Below are 15,359 nucleotides of genomic sequence, written 5' to 3'. Positions count from 1 at the left end.
TTGACGCCAGCTAATTCGTTAATATTGCAAACTATAGCACTCATCTGTTCTTACAGGATATTAATCAGTCTAACATGTAGGACAACTTTTATAAAACTACAGAATGCCTAAATTTATTTCCTTGTGATTTTAAATATCTAATTCTGTTTTTCTTAGCTCCGAGGGAATTTGATACTGCCTGTTCTAGTTCTGTTTTTACTATGATAATATACTTGTTTTGATGATTACCCGTGTATTTCCCTTTTCAAGGTGCTTACACGAAGCTTATTTTGAAGTGGAAGTTTATACTGTGAAGCAAGAAATGTGGCATTTAGCTTTTCACTTCTAACTTTAAAACAATTCCTTTGGCTTATGCCTTTCCCCCCTTTATTATCAGTATTAATGGATAACTTTCTCTAAAGGAATTAGGACCTAAGCATATCCTCTTATTATAGAAACCAAACGTTTGCTATCTTCACAAACTAACTACATCAGCCAACTGTGCATTTGCTTGTGCCATTTTTTGCTTCTGTGCTGTATTATGAAATCTTCTTGATAAACCTTTTTCTTCGCAACAGTATTTTTGTAGTTATGTAATGATTCTCTTTTCGCCGAATTCCTTTGCGCTATCATGTTAGTGTTTTCTGATGCAAAAATCTCTAGTTGTGGGCTTTACAAGTTTAAAATGAAATCACACTTGAGATGAATAATCATCTTGGAATAGTCAAATCCCTGATTTGAAGTTGGAAAATTAACATTAAGCTGCATGTATTAAGTTAGACTCTAATCAGCATGTGTTGTTATGATTCAATTTAATATTAAAACTCTCCAACTGGGCTACTGGGAAAATAAAAGACTCTTAGGAATTGAAAGAGTATTTGCAGAAGAGCACACCAAAGCAATATTTAAGTAAAATTGTTATTACTAATGCAGTGAAGCATCGTCCACATTAAACCCAAGCTATTAATAAAAACAGAAAATCAATTTTAGTAAACATAAATATCAGATATGACAAGGACTAGTAAGCAGGCATGGAACTTCATAAAATGTGCTAATCCTAATGTTTAACAGTAATCTAGATACCACAGAGAAAAAATAAATTCCTGTCTCATTTATGCTGTGGGATCCCAACAAGCAACAAGAGGGAAAAGCTAATTTTAGATGTCATTACTTTACTCCTAGTTTCTAAAACTTTTAGAACAATGTTATATTTTAGCAGTTCTAACAGAGATGTTTACCTGTTTTTGAAATTATTTTATTCTTTTTGTTTTTAAAAGATTTTGAAATCTCTTGAGTAATTATTTTTAATGCTTTTTAATTTCCCATCTCTAGGATAGTGTTTTTTGACATACTGCTCACATTTCACCAAAAAATAGAAGAATCAAGACTGTTACATTTTAAAATACCTTACAACATTGAGCATACCACTTTTTTTTTGTTTATTAGCTGCTCAATAAAAATATATTCTTACCAATATCTATGTATAAAGATGGTAACATGAGTGGATTAGTACCTGTTCCTTTACCTGGGTGGGTAGGAGTAAGGGAAGTGGATGGAAAAAGCAGTCATAACTTCGTGCAAGTATTAGTTTCCATGAGCAGGTTATTTGTATTTTACAGGTGAGATGCTCACTTATACTGTGAATGTAATTTTAGAGTCTATAAATATTGCATGTGAATATCCACTGAGGAACATTTGCACTTTGGGAGATACAAAGAAATTATAAGTAATTGCCTTCAAATTTGTAAGCCAGTATTTTCTGTGACCATTTATTAGGAAAAATATTAGAAAGTTCCTGAGCTAGAAGAATCTCTTCTTTCACAGTTCAACCCTTGCTGAGAGGCAGGATTGGGGTTTGTGTTTATGATTACTTGCTTTGCTATCTCTTTAACAGTTCTACAGCGAAACCATTTAGTCACTTGACAAATATTTGAGTGCCAATACTTCATTCTTATAAATAATGAATGTGAAATACTACATTTCTAATTAATTTTGTATAATATATAAAGTACAAAGTTATACATACTTTCTTTTGTGAAGAATAAGCTATCCAGTCTGGGAAAATTGGGAAGAACTTAAGAGCAAGTTATTTTTCAAATTTTCTACACCTGATAAACATAGTCACTATTATTGTCAAATAACTAGGTAGAATATATAAAGAGTTTCACTCCAATTAAGTCCCATGGAACCAATATAGAGAATGACAAGAGGTATGATCAGGAGAGATTAGAAAATATTCTGAAGCAGGGAGGTTATAAAGTATCTGGACTTCATAAAAATTATTTCATAAGCCAGTGGTCCTCTTATAAAAGCTGAGCTTTGAGCTTCACGGGTTATATTTTGGGTGCAGAGCAAGACAGACTTAGCTTGTAACTTTCATGCTATTTGTATTGTTCCATCTCTTATCACAGATATCAGTAAGTTATCAATAATTGACACCCCTTGCAAAATGCTTATCTTTCCTTGTACAATTGATACCTCTTGCAAAACACTTAATCATCCCCATTCCCATTTTTTCATTCAATAAATGTGATCATCCTGTATATTCTAGGTACTGTAAAAGGCCTTGACATACAGCACTAAATAAAACACAAAAACACCTGCTCCCCTTGTAGAGTTTATATTCTACTTAGGGGAAATAGGTAATCAACAAAATAAGTATAGGGCATGAGGAGATGATAAACACAATGAGGAGAAAATGAAGCAGTACAAGAGGTTTGTAGAATTTTGGTTTGTGTGGAGGGGGTGCAGACAGCCTCACTGAGACGGTGACTTGAGTAATGACCTGATGAAAGTGAAGGAGCTAGCCATGATCACGTATGGAAAGGACATTCTGGGCTCAGGAACAACCAGTACAAAGGCCCTGAGGTGGGAGTTTTTCTCATATGTTTGAAGGACATCACAGATACTAGTGCAGCTGGGGTGTGTGAGAGCAGGAGGGGCAAGAATAAGGGGTAGTCACTGTGTAGGTCTATGGTACCACCTATCACTGTTGCAACAAACAATGCCCCATATACATTTCTAAATGTCCCCTAGAAAAGTGATAATACTTCAATTTGAAAACCATTGTAAAGCTTATTCAGTGAGGCAGTTGTGAAATCAATTTCATTTGGGATTATAGAACTCATCTGCTGAATTGAATGAGATTATTTTTCATTTATTTACTGGAAGTTTTTTGGATGTCTCTTTATTTGGCCCCATTGATGACCCTGTGTGATTAAGTAATAGTTGTGAAATATGAATTTGAAAATAGGCTTCTGGATTTGGTCACGTGATGATCTGTTGCCAATCTAAGGGAGATGATATAGTCGCATGTTGGTTTTAAAGTGATGCATCTACATTCATCTATTAATATGGCAAATGGAATATCTATACATCATAGTATTTCAATGTGAAATTCAAGGAAATGCCTATATTGATGAGCTAGGACTGCCAACACAGCATTTATGAGAGTAAGATCTTGACCAAAGATGTCATCAAACTGTCCTGATCACAATGATACCGATTTTTTTTTAAATTCTTAGGTAATACAAATTGCAAAGATGTGGATTTTTCAAAGGCCATTAATTTTCTACTGTTGAAGTCAGCTATTCTAGGTCTGAGGGGTGATATTCTTGTCTTTTTTTCACTTTTTAAAAGTCAAGCCAAGCCCTATTTAATTATCTTATAGTTATAAAACATGTAAAATAATATATTTGCTCTAGTTATGATAAATGTTTCTAAATCCAGCACTTAGAGAAGATACATTAAGGACATATTGTTATTTAAAACAATTTCATGAATTACATTCTTGATGAGACAAATGTTACATGAGAGTTTGTTTATGCTTATATTTCTCACCACTAACCAAACCCACTAACCTTAATCCTAGCTCACTAATGTTAGTTTCGCTTCAAGAAGAGCTAAGCATAATCCTCAAAGCCAAAAGTTAAATATTAATTTCTATTTATAACAGTGGGATTTGTATGTACAAAGTGTCTTTTAAAAATGTTTAAGTTTAAACTTTGGGTACAAATCAAAGTTCTCGAGCTTGCATTCATATTTATAAAATGGGCTGGGATATCTTCATGCATACTTGGCTAAGAAGCTATGCAAATGTGCTTTGAATCTTATAAGGAGGTACAGGATGAATGGGTGGGCTTTCAAAAACGGTGGCATTTATACTTCATGCACAAAAAAATCCAACACATACTTCCCAGAAAGCTAGACGGAGATAGTAGCCAAAGAGCTTTACGAGGCTTAATTCCTACTGTGGTCTGCATCTTGGGGGCTTTTTTCTGTTACAATTTCTAACAGTCCCCCTCTGTTCTTCCTGGCAGATGCTTTTCTTGTCCAGATTGAGTTGAGGAACCTATATTCCTAATCACTTGGTGATCCTCGTCTTCCAAGGCAGATCAATTTGAGCTTGATCTTAAAGAAAAGTTGCTTGATCTTGACCTGATAGTTTGCTTGGTGTTTAAATAATCTGAAATAATCTTGTCAGTGATAGTTATTAAACAAACCACTCTCTTTATAATAGAGATGATGTGCTTATTTGATTAAATATGTTACATTCTTTGTCTTCTTGGTTAGCTCTTGACTTCTGCAGCAACCTAAAAAAGATATAATTTTTCAGGAGATTTTAAATTAATTTTTCTTAAATTTTTCCTTCCTAATTTATACGGAGCCTTTCATCTGCACTACGACCTAATTTTTTACTGTGAAGTCACAAGTAAAAGTAAAGCCACAAGCTTATACTGCACTCATAGTAATATGTACAGTATATTTTAAGTGTCTCATCATGTGTTTCTCATTATTCTACTACATTAGGTATTGCCCCTTCTCCATCAATGATCATCAGTGGCAGATAACTCATGTATTCCTATTAGGATGCATTCATCTACTGTTGTTTTAATCTTCTGTGAATATCACTTCATTAAAAAATAAAAAGTTACATGAGTTCTTGTCACTTCCCTAAAATCTTCCAAACTGGGTGAGGTTACATCTAATTCCTAGATCTTAGAGGCGTGTCAGGTTGCATCACGGTGAGGTATCCAGACCTGACGTCGACCCCCTTCTGCTACACCCCAGCTTCACTTTCCTAGGCAACTTACTCAACCTCTCCAAGTCTCCGTTTTCTTCTCTAGAAATAGGAATCCTATTCATAAAATAGTTAGGGGTGGCAGTGGACCACAGTAAGGAAAGAGCGGTACACATTGGCTGATACTCCTCCAATGTCAGCTTCTGTTGCTGTGAGGGGAGAATGGCACTGAGTTACGAAGATAAGATAAGGGAGAAATTAAACATGAGGAGAAGATTAAAGAAGAGGTTTAAGAGTGATTAATAATGAAGAATATGAAAGGCTACTAGTATAATAAGATCGTTTACCAACTTTTCATGTGCAAAGGAGATGGGTGGAGAAATGTCTAAATATGTGCACTTTAGGCTGTATGGAAAAAATATCTCAACACTGGAGATTATTGGAATTTGGAATGGATTGTTAAGATTGTAGTGTGCTTTATATAAATTAGGATGAATTTGGATCTTTGGGAGAATTACTGAAAATTCTATTTCCTTTGTAACTGAGGTGATAGTTTTCTAAAATACCTTATATATCCATGCTCTCCCTATTTTACCTTATAAAAGTTCTATGGCCTTGTAAAGCATTATATTTAATATTCCATAGAGTAGAATTATATTATAAAATTTTAGGTTGTTTTAGGTTTTCTTTGTAGTGTTGATTTTGCATCTTTTTCTCAGGTGGCAAGGAAATTGAATACAAACTTTTTTACTCACATTATTTTTCACAGTGTTCTTTAAACAATTTGATTATATATCTTTATTCTTAAAGAAATTTAAGTGCACACCTTCAATTTGTATATATTTATAAATTGTAAATACTTTATTATACATTTTAAAAATTATGAAAACAACATTTAAAGGAAAAAGTAGAAAATGCATGGAAATGCTAATAATTTTGTAAGCATTTCTTGGAGTATTGCACCTTAAATTTGGAGAGCACTATGTCTTAGTAGCTTTTTATGTGTAATTGAAAGTTGTTTGATAATGATACTTGTGAATAAAAGGGGGAAAATACCAAAGCTTGGGAAAGAAGTTGTAAGAGAAAGACAGGATAATTATCTGAAAGAAAGGGACTTTTTAAGCATGAATTAATATTCTTTGTTTTGTTCATTTAAAATTAAATCAAGGTTTTCTTTCATGAGAAATGTAGCAATGCTTGTGGACTTTTTCTAACGCTATACCATAGCTACTGGCAGCATTAATATTGAGACAAGGTTCCTCTCCCTCCCCCGGAAACCCCCCATTCAGGACACAGTGAGATTTTTAGACAGATAAATGCTAAGAGAACCTTGTGTACCAAAGGCAGTGTTTACTGCATGTAATACATATCATTGTTTGTCTCCTGTAGTGAAAAATACTTGTGTCGTGCTGTTAAAATGCACTCCTGACAGACCAGTGCTTGCTATTATAGGGTCCATTGCTTAAAAAAATGATACACTGACAGAAATACAATTTAAGAAAATTTAACACCAAGGGTAGTCAACCATGTAGGCTACTATTAAGGGGCCAAAACTCAAGGCCAGGGGTTTATTTAAAAAGAGGCACAGTTTATTTGCTAGTAGTAGGCAAAGTTAAAAGAAAAAAAAAGCGAACTTGAATTCCTTGCTCTCTAGTCTGTAGAAAATTAATGAAAGCAACAGTTCAATAAGATTTTATTGCAGAAATGTTTAAGTGAAACGTTTTAAGAATGCTTTGGAATTTTTAAACAGTTACTTACCATTTAGAAAGCTGTAACACTGCAGTGCGTAACAAATTGTTAGCATTGGATCCTAGGCACACCCAGTGATTTTCTTAAAATGGGTAGTCAGAGCTGTTTAATCTGAATCACTTTGTTCATTTCATTTTCGTGTGTGTAGCTTATGAATATATTTGAGATTGACAGGTCAGCAGCACCCACAATTGCTATAATTTAAAATGTAAGCCATTGTCCAAGTACCCTTGTGGGCATAGTTTGGTAGTTAAATGCATTAGATTTGTAACAAGACCTTTTGAGAAGGAAAATAACCAAATATGAGATGTGACGAGATATGTTGGATTTTTAGAGGAGTACAGAATGTTCTAATGAATAAACTGCTACTGAATGATGATAACGCATGTGTTTTTAAGCTATCACATGACTCTATTATTAGAGGGGAGAATTCCATGAATTTAGATGAGATGTATTGTCTAATTTTACCATTTTAAAAACAAATCTGTCATCCAGTAATATTTGATGCCAACTGTGTATGGCTTACATGTTCCTTTGGGAGAAAGGTTACAAAAGTAATGCAATAAATAATCCGAGCCACAGGAGCTTAGCTCAAGTACCAGAGAAATGGAAAAAAACATCATCTACTGCAATGGGGGGCCAAAAGATGTGTATCTTGAATTCTCTACCCCGACGGTATAGCCTTATTGCCACATCCTAGGACAGGCTTTGGGAGACAAGTGGTCCTGCCAAGAAAGGACGTCCAAAGATGAAATGCAGTGTCTTTGCAGATGTCCTCCAGGATTCAGTTGGCCTGAATCTGACAATATTATACAACAGATTTTTTTCTGTGGACGTAGAAGATAATGCTTAGCGTGAGATTTGTCCAGACACATTGTCCAGGGCCTCTGTGACTCAGCTGTGTGTTGGAGGAGACCCAGAAAGCCTTGCTGGGGAAGATTAGGATCCTCCGCTCTCCTTGCCACAGCCATGCAGTGGTTCTCCATTCATGCACGTGTTTTAGTTGTTTCTTAGTTGTTCCGTATGTGGACTTCATCGTATCATGACATCTTAACACTCTGTGTTCTTGCCAGAGATTACAACTTCAAATGCTGCTTTTCCATTCTTATGTTTTAAGAAGTCATCTGAAGGAAATTGTATTTATGGCAGATTACCTGAAAAACTGGATGTTAAATTATTCCTTGTGATGGTTTTTAATTTATCCTTCCCTGTGTCTTTGATCTTGACCCCTATTGTTTTGGCCCCTCAAAAATTTTTATGGAATTGTACAGCAAGGTTTTGCTGTTTTCCTGTGTTGAAGATTTTCATTAACAGCTGCAAAAACATCAGTGTCCTAAGGATGCTATTGGGGACTTTGTTTACTGTATCACACAATGTCCTACCGCCTCACTGGTGAAATATCGCCCAGATCTTAGGGTAAGCAAGATTTCTGAGACTATAAATGACTAAATGATGTTTTTCTTGGGCCTGTGAATCACATACATGTTGACATTTTCCCTCTTTTCTTTGTTTCCTGGGAAGCCCAGATCAAATTTACTTTCTAACAATTGTTTAGAAGTGTATATGTTAATTGATTCTCCAGGCTTTTGTAATTTCTCACCCATATTTTCCTTTCTATTATTATATTTGGAGCTGCTTACATCACCTGAGGATTATTTTTGACATCATTCAAATGAAATCACTTAAATAATTGGAATGGGTGGACTTCAACGGAAAGAAAATACAGGTGGGAACGTAGGGCCTGATGCATGAGAGATGCTCAGATAGCTGAGTGAGAGGAATTTAGGAAAGGGGAGATTGTGATGAAATTAGTTTTCTAATCTGCAATTATATGTAAAATTAGGTGAATTTGAGTAATATTTGGGAACAATATTCGAAACAACATTTATGCTCACTGTGTAGGATGAAGATGGTAGCAAATATAACCTTTAATATAGGTTAATATTAATCTTTGTGGCCAAGTGATTGTTTAACATAAAGTTAATCCACTTTTTAAAAATATATACACAAATATGCAAATCCTTTTTCTTGAAGCAGTAATCAATAACTTGTTTTCTACCATGATACTTGAATGTAAATAAAATAGGCTGAATTATTTATCTTGCCAAGGGCTAAGACGGGAATTACAAACTCAATTGCCTCCAGGTTCCGGGGTCTGGAAGGAAAAATAACGTTGTGAACTGGGGCTTGCGTGCGCCACCCAAAGGGGGACTCCATGACTTAATTCCAGCACACTGTACGAATGTGGGCCTAATGTTGCTGATTTTTCTGGATAAACCAGATTTTTTTTCTAGATATTTCAGTAAAATCTCTTGTATATAAGACATTGGCACCTAATTCTAATGTGGCACACAGCTACTAGTATGTAACTTTTTGGTCAGAATCATAAAATTCTAGTTTCAGATAACTGATCAGGCCCTTTAATGTGTACAGTTCGCTAAGGTGTTTGAAAATATTTCCTCGCATCCTGAATTCTTGAAGAGAGGATCACAGCCCTTCATCCAATGCATACCAGTTACACTCCTGCTTCAGAAATCTCCTGGGAGCTTTCAGCCTAACAAGGAGTCTTGGCACTGCTTTGTGAGGCGAGAAGCAGCCCGTCCTGATAAAAGAAATCTCTTGCTGTTTCTTGAACTTCATGGCAGCCATTGCAATATGTTTGGACTTAAGTGGGATATTTTCTGGGACCCTCACTGTGCCAAAGCTAAGACATGTGAGGCCATCCACCTCTAAACAGGCCTCTTACCCCCACCACTCCTCCACTTGCCAATGTTAATCTAAAACTTCTCTTGTTTCCATTCCTTTCCTCATTCTCTGTATATTTCTGCTGTTACGTTCACTCAACACTTTTCCACTGGGTCCTCCAGAAACCTCATGTCCTTGTCAATAACTTTTGCTGTGTCCACAATCTTTTGGCCAGATGCCTTTCCCATCAAAATATTGTTTTAACTGAATTTCATCTGTTGCCTTACCTGAAACTTGCCTCTCCTTTAAGGAGGCAACTTTTCTTTCAGCTGTCAACAGGTGCAAGGTACTACTTACTCATGTAAATCCCACATTCCATGAAGCCAAGAGGAAAAACTGGCAATCTTATATACACATACCTCTCCCTACTCACTACTAAAAAATGCATCCTCCAACAAAACTCGTACATCCAATTATACTACCTTTTACCCCTTCTCACTGCTGTCATTTCCCTCTTACCACAATTCTAGGGATTCTAAAAGGCTTAGAGATGACTCACTTGAAACCAAGCCCTAACTTGTTGAGCCTCCTTGACCCTACTGAACATCAGCCTGCCATCCCAGAATTATATACAGTGTCTTTTCCTTATGGAAAAGTATTTCATCTCAGGAATCTTAAACTCCACACTGTAGTCCTGTTTCACTTGTAATAGCACTGATCTTTGATTTCAGACATTCAGCTCTCCTGTCATGTCTCTTTCTCCTAATTTGGTCAAACCTTTAAGACTTCTATCTTTCCTGCCCAGTATGAACCCAACTGTCAATCAGGCAAGTCCCCTTCACTTCCATCTTCTGTGTCTCCTCCCATGCCTGTGCTAGCTCAATTTTCACCACTGCTCCAGTCTAACAAATTGCCATGGGTATGCCACCCTTTTTCAATCCATTCCTACAGTGTGGTTAAGCATTGCTAGAAACAAGCAAATAACACACAGATTGATATTCCCTGATGTTTTTTTATCAGGTTTGATATAAATCAGCCTCTTACATTTTATCTGCTTTTCCATTTATCTTTAATTTCTTTTATCCCATCTATGGGAATGAGGTCTTCCTATTCCTTCTAAGGCCAATTTTATGTCCTTGGCTCCATTCCCTCCAGTATTCTGTGTGTCTTCGTTTTATGAGGTAACTTGTTTTTCTTCAGTCTTTAGTATCTTCTTTTCTACAATTACTTGACTGTCAACATATGGCTGTACTCAAGATTTTTCTGTTCTGTAAAAAGATTCTTTATCCCTCAAATTTATGTTACTGTTATCAATTCCCCTATTGTCTAATTTTTTTAAAAAAAAGAACAGTCTGTTTTTGTCATCCATACTCCCTCAACCTCCTTTGCGCTCCTTACCCACTTGTGATCTGGCTTCTGTCTCTCACCACTCTGCTGATACTGCTGTTACTGACATCCAATTGCTAAAGCCATTGGGCATTTTATCAGGGATCATCTTACAGTCTCTCTTCTCTTCTCTTTTAATAGTGTTGATCATTTATTCTCTTTAAAAGCTTTCTACTGTCTTGGATGCCATGACCCTACACAGTTTAGATTTTTTTTTTTTTTTTTTTTTTGAGACGGAGTCTCACTCTGTCACCCAGGCTAGAGTGCAGTGGAGTGATCTCAGCTCACTACAACCTCTGCCTCCCAGCTTCAAGAGATTTTCCTGCATTAGCCTCCCAAGTAGCTGGGATTACAGGTGCATGCCACCACTCCCGGCTAATTTTTTTATTTTAGTAGAGACGGGGTTTCGCCATGTTGGCCAGGCTGGTCTCGAACTCCTGACCTCAGGTGATCCACTCAACTCGGCCTCCCAAAGTGCTGGGATTACAGGCATGGGCTACCATGCCCGGCCTAGTTCTGATTCTTTTCTGGGCGTCTCATCCCAATCAGATACTTAAAAGAGTGAGGGGCCGTACCTAGGAAGAGTGATCTTGTTGTGGTACACTTATTTTTCCTAGGAGATGTTATTTGTCCTCATGGTTTCAATCCCTCCTCTTACTGTGATGACTCAATCTCTACCCGTAGCCCATTACTCTCCAACAAGCTTAAGCAATGTATATCTAGCCACTTCCATAGCATCCACAATTAGGTGTTACACAGGAAGCTTAAGTTCAAAATATGTAAAGCAGCTTATGCAAAACTAACATAACTCTAATACAGTACCTTGACCTAATAAAGACAATATAAAATATAAAACACTAATGCTATTTTTGCATACAGATACAAAAACTTGAAAGATATTAGCAAATAGTCTGTCACTGTCTAAAATGAATAATACTATAGGAACAGGTAAGATGTTTTCTAGAATTCAGAGAATGAACACCAGGACATATCTCAATCTAATTCATTGTATTATCAAACTGGAGGAAGAAACACCATAGTTATGGCAGTCTGTACCAAAAAGGCAATTGATAAAATTCAGCCATTTCAAAACTTCCAAATAAAGAGAAACAGGAAGAAACCAGTTAAATATGATTAAGAAAATTTACTGAAACCTAACTGCAAATTTATAAAACAGCTAAATACTAAAGTAATTTCCATTAAAGTCAAGAAAAAGCCAGGGATACTCATTATTGTCCCTCATATTTAATGTTTTAAAGGGTCTAGCCAATGTAATAAGATAAGAAAACGAAGTAAATAAATATAAATAGTAAAAAAGATAATTACTTTATCTGCAGAAAATCAAGAAAACTCAAGAAATAGGTACATTTAGCATAGCAGCTAAATAAAAAAGTTAATCAAATTTATAGTTTTATTCTATGCCAAAAATAGCTTGTTAGAAATATAAAAGAAATTAATAAAGAGTAGTAATACAATTATTAAAATATATATGCTTTAGAGTTCAGCATTCATATGAAGAAATCTTTTTAAAGGAAAACTCTGCTGAAAAAAAAATCCTCTATTTTTCTGTTCTTTCCTGCTAGATAAGTATCACAGAAAAATCTCAATGAGACTGATGGTAAGCCTGTTATAATAGCAATGGAATTTTGAGTGTTTGTTTTAACATTGTGAAAGAAAGTCAACAGACTGAAACTCAGATCATGGCAAATATTTCTTGAGGATTTACTCTATAATGGGTAGTGTTATAGGAACTGAGGCTCCAGCAGTTAAAAAAATGGAAAGAAATATTTGCCTTTATGTATCTTATATTTTAGTATTATTTTTCAGGTATTCTCAATGAGTTATATACTGTGCTAAGTGCTGTACAGATGTAATCTCCTCTAGCCCTTGGGAACTACAGTATTATTAAACCCATTTTAGAGAAGGCACTGAGGCTGAGGGTAATTAAGTCATTTAGTCAAAGTTCCCAAGGTGCAAGTGATGGAGCTAGGATTCAAATCCAGACAGTGTGACTGACTCCAGAACCCATCCTCAAGAGCTGTACTCTAGTGTTTAGTGACTGAGGACATGGCTTCAGGGACTTACTCCGAGGTCCCCATAAATTGATCCTGTCATCTGTAATTGAATTTTCAATCATTCAAACTCAAGCACTGATGAACTTCGTTTCTCTCCAGATAACCAATGGTTTTCTTGTACCTAACTATTTACAATGTTGATTAATTGTAGATTAGAAAAAAATTTGTTAGTGGCTGCAATTTCATCAAAACATTAGTTATAAAATAGCACAGCAAACATAAACTTGAGGGATGACTGAATGTCTGTGTTGTATATAGCATGTCCAATACACAATATACTTATTCATAATAGATTTAAAACAAATAAGGTGTTAACAGTGGTCAATTCTGTTTCTTTGTATAATTACTAAAGCTTTTATTGCAAAGGAACTAGAACATTGTGAAAAATTTAACAATAGAGATTAGCAAAAATGCAGGAACAAAATCACCATGATTCTACCAGAACCTACTAATGTTTGCTCTAATTATTCATAATTCCAAATCTTTTTCTTCCTGTATTTATGCACATGTATGTATTTTTTTATCAAATTGAGATTGTATTTACATACTGTTTTGTAACCTAATTTTTTAGACTATGATCTACATTTTTCCATGCTAGTGAAATTTTATATAATCTGCTACCTGATCCTTGTTCAGATTTCTCTAGTTGTCCCCAGAAAAGTCCTCCAAAGGTCTGCCAAATCAAGATCCAATCCAAGATTTCACTTTACATCTGATTGTCATGTCTATTAAGTTTCTCTTAATCTTGAACATTGTCATTTTCATGACGTTCACTTATTAAAGAGACCACAGAAGTGGTCCTCTAAAATTTTCCACCTACTTCATTTGGTTGGTTGCATCCTTGTGGTGTCTTCGCTCTTGATCCTTCTATTCCTAGTGCTCCCAGTAAAATAGAAGTTGCTTTAAACATTGATAAAATTCAGATATTGCCAGAAGCAGTGGCATGCACCTGTAGTCTAAGCTACTAGGGAGATTGAGGTGGGAGGACCACTTGAGCCCAGGAGTTGGAGGCCAGCCTGGGCAACATAGAGAGATCCCATCTCTATTAAAAAATAAAAATAACGTAGGTGTATATTTTGTTTTAGAATACATGATAAATGATGTCATATTGTATAATATCAGGAAATACATAATATCTGTTATCTTACTATTTGTGACACTTAAATTGATCATGAGATGATAAACTGATCCTGCTTTTGTACAGTTACGCCTTTCTCATTGTGACCAGAAAGCACCCTGTGCAACGTTACTTAAATACGAACAGATACCTGGTTCTCTGTTGGCAATTAAACCTAGTGGGTATAAATAACAATGGATAATCATTATCTAAATCAGTACAGGCTGAAAAATTAGATTGTCATCCTATCACTTCTACATTTATAAGCTGGTGTTTTTCTGTAAAGTATCGCATTCACTTGGCCACTGAATCTATTGGTCATTCTGAAATGCAATTTCTACTGGAAAAACAAGATAAAAATTTTCTGAATTCTTACTGAGTGCCTAGTAGGCTAGGTGGGGTTGAGAGAGAAGAGGCAGCCTCAGCCTTCCTACTGAGTAAGATTTCAACTAGAGGATTCCACCAATGTGATCTTTCTTTACTTAGAGCCATTACCCTGGCTAAGATTCTAAAACCTTTTTTTCATATTATTAGGCCATAATGCTGACAAATAAGAAGCAAGGGAACTATTCACTTATACATCTGCATTGGCTTTTAAGCTACTGATATACCATCACCAAATTGTTAGTCAATTAAATGTAAACTTGGAAGGTTATGTAAATCCTACCAAAAAAACTGTTTCTCATCAGTGGCATCAGGCACATTTGATTTTACTTCTTTTCTGAGGCTCACCAAAGACCTCCTTGTGAAACACAGCTATTGTTTTTCTGGTAATAATTATCTGAACAAATTTGGACAATTCTTGTTCTTGGTTTCCTAATTCTATTGGAGAACAGCCAAACCATTTAATGATGGTTACCCTAAATATCTAAATTACGTGTATCTAAGGGAATATATATATACAATTTAATGCTAGAAGAGAAAACATGTTGTTCTCTTCAAAAAAAAATCCCTCTGGAAGTTTATGACCTTTATAATCAGTGCCTTTTTAAAAAACTAAGCTCTAGAGAGTGTTTGGGTTGGAAAAGGTCACCTATTTGCCATGATACAGTCTGTCAAGAGTGTGTACAAATGTAATATACTAGACCTTAACAATGCAATATACTTCATTAGAATAAAGAACTTTTTCTTTTCAAGTGAGACTTTGTTAAGTATATAACTATGAATTATTTCTCCTTGAATATATTCTTCTAGTGAATTAATGTTTTTTATTGTTGTTGTTGTTGTTTTTTGAGACAGAATCTCGCTCTGTCTCCCAGGCTGGAGTGCAGTGGCTCAATCTCGGCTCACTGCAAACTCCGCCTCCCAGGTTCAAGGAATTCTCCTGCCTCAGCCTTCCAAGAAACTG

The 15,359-nt window shown here is 35.4% G+C and overlaps 1 protein-coding gene and 1 long non-coding RNA gene across 10 annotated transcripts in view; one reads left to right on the top strand and one right to left on the bottom strand.

Moving 5' to 3' along the window:
- The window catches only part of LMO3 (LIM domain only 3), a 61,811-nt gene that overhangs the window by 16,049 nt on the left and 30,403 nt on the right, over nt 1–15,359 (top strand). The window lies entirely within an intron of this gene.
- The window catches only part of LOC134756554 (uncharacterized), a 94,926-nt gene that overhangs the window by 68,286 nt on the left and 11,281 nt on the right, over nt 1–15,359 (bottom strand). The gene's annotated exons all lie outside the window — the stretch shown is intronic.

Source organism: Gorilla gorilla, chromosome 10 (genome assembly GCF_029281585.2).
Source record: "Gorilla gorilla gorilla isolate KB3781 chromosome 10, NHGRI_mGorGor1-v2.1_pri, whole genome shotgun sequence".
Taxonomy (NCBI): domain Eukaryota; kingdom Metazoa; phylum Chordata; class Mammalia; order Primates; family Hominidae; genus Gorilla; species Gorilla gorilla.
This window is presented reverse-complemented; position numbering and strand designations above follow the sequence as displayed.